Source organism: Meles meles, chromosome 5, assembly GCF_922984935.1.
Source record: "Meles meles chromosome 5, mMelMel3.1 paternal haplotype, whole genome shotgun sequence".
Classification (NCBI taxonomy): domain Eukaryota; kingdom Metazoa; phylum Chordata; class Mammalia; order Carnivora; family Mustelidae; genus Meles; species Meles meles.
Window position 1 is genome coordinate 101,878,947 of NC_060070.1, and position 5,852 is coordinate 101,884,798.

Below are 5,852 nucleotides of genomic sequence, written 5' to 3' on the forward strand. Positions count from 1 at the left end.
ACATTTTTCCAAAGAAGAGATACAAATGACCAACAGACACATGAAAAGATCCTCATCAGTCATCATCAGGAAAATGCAAATCAAAACCACAATGAGCTATCATCTCACACCTGTCAGAATGACTAAAGTCAAAAATACAATAAACAAGTGTTGGCGAAATTGTGGAAAAAAAGCAACTGCCATGCACTGTTGATGGGAATGTAAATTGGTGCAGCCACTGTGGAAAACAGTATGTGAATTCCTCAAAAAATTAAAAATATAATTACCATATGATCCAATAGTTCCACTACTGCGTATTTACTTATAAAAAATGAAAACACTAATTCAAAAAGATATAATGCACCCCTATGTTTATTAGAGCATTATTTACAATAGCCAAGATATGGAAGCAACCCAGGTGTCCTTTAATGATGAATGGATAGAAAAGTGCTATTCATGTGTGTGTGTGCGTGCACACACACACACACACACACACACACACACACACACAGAGGAATATTATTCAGCCATGAAAAAGAATGATATTTTGCCATTTGCCAAAACATGGATGGATCTAGAGGGTAGTATGCTAAATTAATCAGATTGAAAAAGATAAATATATGATTTCACTCATACATGGAATCTAAAAAACAAAACAAATGAATAAACAAGCAAAAAGCAGAATGAGACTATAAATACAGAGAACAAACTGATGGTTGCCAGAGGTCAAGGTGGTGGGGGGATGGGCAGAATAGGTAAAGGAGAGTGGGAGATACAGGCATCCAGTCATGGAATGAATAAATCATGGCATTAAAAGAAACAGCATAGGGGATACAGTTAATGATATGATGACAGTGGCGTCCGGGTACAGAGATGGTATCTACGCTTGTGAAGAGCACAGCATGTAGTACAGAGATGTGTTCAATCACAATGTTGTACACCAGAAACTAATGTAACATTGTGTGTCAACTATACTCAAAAAACATGAATAAAAATGACAACTCTTACATATCAGCCAGCTCATAAGCAGAACATTGCCAACATTTTTGAATTACTCTCTATGCCCTAACTGATGGTGGCCTTTCCTCCCCCCACCCCCCAGAAGGAACCTCTCTCCAGAAATTTTGTTTCTCCATCCCTTACTTCTTTTTTAAATGTTACCACATATGCATATATCACTCATCAATACTTTATTTAGCTTTATCTATTTTTGAGTTTATAGAGATATGGAACTATGTATGGTCTATAGTCTTTTGTATCTTGTTCTTTCATACAATTATATTTTTTAGATTCATCCATATCAATACACATAGCTCTTCTTCCTTTTCCTTTTTTCTTTTTTTAAAGTCTCTGAAGTTATTTAACTATTGTGACTATATGATAATTGGCACACATTTTGGTACTGAAGTCATGAACTGTTGAGAACAAGAAGCAGTGTGTAATAGTAGCAGGGTCTGTATCTGACAATTACAGTGTTGAGCGAATCTTTTCTGTGAACTCTGTGGTTGGTTTTGCAGTTGGCCCCTTTGCAGTAGATCCTGGTCTCCATGCTTTCTTCAGCGGCTATCTCTGACAGTCCTCATCTTCCTCCTCCTCATGTAGTCCTTTGAAATTATTTGTCCAGTGAATTTAATAGTCAGTCCTGCATTGAAGTGACGCTTCCTTTTTATTTCAAATTGTCGCTTTCTCCTTGTTCTTCAGGCAAGAGGTCTCTCTCCCCGTCCGCACTGCTTTCTTATTCGTGAGCCCCATACTTTGGCTGAGAGTGTTGAGCAGCAGCTGATTTCTTAGGGAAGGAATCTGGGGTCAGGGCGGCCGTGGTTTCCGAACCACTGCACCCATCTTCACTGTCACACCATACTATGGTGAGGAGGGCTGGGTTCTTCTATTCTCATTAAACCATTGTCTTTGTCTGCTGGGTGATAAATGGCCAGAATGTTCACTTCATCCCACTTCTGGGATTTTTTCCCCAGCTCTTCGTGGACTCTATTGCTGGGCTGCTTGGCCAAGGCCTCTAGAGAGGAAGTTGCAGAGCTCATGCTCCTCAGGACCCCCTCGATGGGCCGAGGTGAGGCCGACCGGGGCTCTTGAGGTCCAGGGTCGGGGGTCGGCTTAGCCCAGCTGCCCAGCAACGGGTCCAGGAAGGAAAGGGCTGGGCACCAGCATGCACTCACCAGGCTACCACTGGGACCAGAGCGGTCGCACCTGCTATGGGGTCAGTTCCCTGAGTCACGACCCGAGGACCCCGATGCCAGGGGGGAGTCAGTTGTCACTACACACCCTTCACCACCCTCAATTATCTGCCACCGATGCTCTCCTTCCTTTTCAATGCTGTGTAATGTTCTGTGGTCTATGACTCCATCAATTTTATGTTAGCTTTTTTTGGTTGACATCAAGACATTGACTTTTTTTTTTTCTCTTAGGAATACTGCTACTATGACCACTCTTGAACATGGCTTCTACAGTGCATCTGCAATAGTTTCTCTTTGGTTACAATCCTTGGAAAAGGTAACTAAATGGTAAATGGTAAAGTGTAAGCAAATGCAATTTTACTAGGTGACACCAAGTTATTTTCCGAAGTAGTTGTTTGGATTTGCAATCACACCGACAGGGTATGAGAGTTCCCACTGTGGCACATCCCTGGTTATCATTGATACCATCAGACTTTACATCTTTATCAGTCTGGTGCATGTGAAATGATAACTAATGATATTAATTTCCATCTCCCTGGTTAATGCAATGTCTAACTTAATGAGATTGGGCATCTTTTCAGGAATTATAGGTGTTCTTTTTTCTCTTTTGTAAAATTCTTTTTCCTTCCTTTTCCCTGCTTTATAGGGTTATTTTTTTTATTGTGTCATAGGTGTTCTTTATTCGCAGTCTTTTAAGTGTCTTGCAAATACTGTTTCCCATTGGTGCCTCATCTCTTCCCTCACTTCATGATGGCTCTGTTGAATAGCACGAATGAAAGTTTTAAAGTTTTGAAGTAGTCAAACATAACAATGCCGTCTTCATGTTGTGTATTGAGAAATCCTTCCTCTGAAGTCATAAATAGAGTATCTTCTAAGTGTTCAAAAATTTGGCCTTCACATTTCAATCTTAATCGGTGTGGAGTCTATATGGGTACTTTATGCTTGACCAGTTACATAATTCATACCTGCCTAGATCTGCTGGCACCAGAATATAGGCTGCAAAGCATAGAACAGCCATGCATGTCTTCAGTGAGAACCCACCGAACACTCCAGTGGCCCTCCTTTAGCCCCACAGCAACAGTGCAGATGCGGGGAAGGACATGACACTGGCTTAGAACATCCAGGTTCCATACGAACCAATAACTCTTCTAGCTAGGACAGAGCTTTCAGGTGCTGGCAAGGAAAATGCCTAGTTAGAACTTATATGGAGTCAGGGATGCTTCCCACAAGATATTTCTGGTTCATTTACAGTCATCCAGAACAAATATATTCAATCAGGGGTAATTTGTTATCATAAGCATTGCTGCTTTGACACACAGCTGAAATTCTACCCCTATCAGGTTTCAAGGGAAACAGGAGAAAAGGTAACACAAGGTCAATTTCCCATATATTGTGTACGTGTGTGTATGCATGATTGTGTGTCCTTTGTGACAGCATTATTGACCTGACAATTTTGTGTTGGCGTTTGTGACCTGTCCCCTTAGCTAGGCTCTTGTCCCTGTGAGGCAGTCTAGCTGTTGTTGTGAAGTAGTGTTGCACATGTAATTAAAGCCCTTAAACAGCCGACTCTAAAAAGATTATTCTGGATTATCTGGGTGGGCCTCATTGAATCTGTTTGAAGGTCTTAGACATTGGATGAGTTCCATCGTGCTTATGATGGCCTCTATGGATTCTGAATTCGCTCACCCAGTCCCAACAATCACATAAGCCAATTCCTTATAATACATCTATCTCTTGCTCTCTCTCTGTGTCTCTGTCTCTCTTGCTCTTTATCTAATATATATACTATTTATTTATTTAATCCAGCTTTATTATTTATTTATTCATTTATTTATTTATTCTGGTTCTGCTTCTCTAAACCTTAACTTATATACTATTCTTCTTTATTTTATACAAATTACAGAGTTGACTTGTCAAGTCGCACAAAAATACATGTTTAGGTATTGATTTACCTTACAGTGGCTCTGTATGCTAATTTGGGTGGAACTGATACTTTCATGAAATTGAGTCTTCCTATCTGTATTGCCCATGTATTTAGGTCTTATTTAAATCTTTCTGTAAAGATACATAATTCTCCGTAAAGATTTTCTTTAGTAGTTACTATAAATGCTATCCTTTAAACTTCTTTCTTATTACCTGAGTGCCGCTCCAAGTTCACATTCCCCCTTTATCACCTGAGACATAAGCATCAATCTGGTCTTTTTTTTTTAAATTAACATATAATGTATTACTTGTTTGAGGGATACAGGTCTGTGAATCATCAGTCTTACACAATTCACAACACTCACCATAGCACATGCCCTTCCCAGTGCCCATCACCCAGCCACTCAATCCCTCCCACCCCTCTCCCCTCCACCAACTCTCAGTTTGTTTCCTGAGATTAAGAGTATCTTATGGTTTGTCTCCCTCCGCAGTCCCATCTTGCTTCATTTTTCCCTCCCTTGCCCTATGACCCCCTGTCCTGCCTCTCAAATTCCTCATATCAGAGAGACCATATGATAATTGTCTTTCTCTGATTGACTTATTTCACATACCATAATACCCTCTAGTTCCTTCCACGTCATTGCAAATGGCAAGATTTCAGGTTTTTGATGGCTGTATAGTATTCAATTACATACATACGTACACACTCACACACACCCCACATCTTCTTTATTCATCTGTTGATGGACATATAGACTCTTTCCATAGCTTGGCTATTGTGGGCATTGCTGCTATAAACATTTGGGTGCACGTGCCCCTTCGATCACTACATTTATATCTTTAGGGTAAATATCCAGTAGTGCGATTGCTGGGTCGTAGGGTAGCTCTATTTTCAACTTTTTGAGGAACCTCCATGCTGTTTTCGAGAGCGGCTGCTCCAACTTGCATTCCCACCAACAGTGTATGAGGGATCCCCTTTCTCCTCATTCTCACCAACATCTGTCATTTCCTGACTTGTTGATTTTAGCCATTCTGACTGGTGTGAGGTGGTATCTCACTGTGGTTTTGATTTGTATTTCCCCAATGCCAAGTGATGTTGAACATTTTTTCGTGTGTCTGTTGGCCATTTGGATATCTTCTTTGCAGAAATGTCTGTTCATGTCTTCTGCCCATTTCTTGGTTGGATTATTTGTTCCTTGCATGTTGAGTTAGATAAGCTCTTTATACATTTTGGATATTAGCCCTTTATCTGTATGTCATTTGCAAATATCTTCTCCCATTCTGTTGGTTGTCTTTTGGTTTTGTTGACTGTTTCCTTTGCTGTGCAGAAGGTTTTTCTCTTGATTAAGTCCCAATAGTTCATTTTTGCCCTTGCTTCCCTTGCTTTTGGTGGTGTTTCTAGGAAGAAGTTGCTGTGGCTGAGGTCAAAGAGGTTACCTTCTGTGTTCTCCTCAAGGATTTTGATGGATTCCTATCTCATATTGAGGTCTTTCATCCATTTTGAGTCTATTTTTGTGTGTGGTATAAGGAAATGGTCCAGTTTCATTCTTCTGCATGTGGCTGTCCAATTTTCCCAAGACCATTTGTTGAAGAGGCTGTCTTTATTCCATCAGATATATTTTCCTGCTCTGTTGAAGATTAGTTAACCATAGAGTTGAGGGTCCATTTCTGGGCTGTATATTTTGTTCCATTGATCTATGTGTCTGTTTTTGTGCCAGTACCATACTATCTTCATGATTATAGCTTTGTAATGGAGCT

At 40.2% G+C, this 5,852-nt stretch overlaps 1 pseudogene; it reads right to left on the reverse strand.

The window, feature by feature from the left end:
• Positions 1-1,387: 1,387 nt before the first annotated feature.
• On the reverse strand, positions 1,388-3,189 carry LOC123942182 (annotated as a pseudogene).
• Between the last annotated feature and the right edge of the window lie 2,663 nt (positions 3,190-5,852).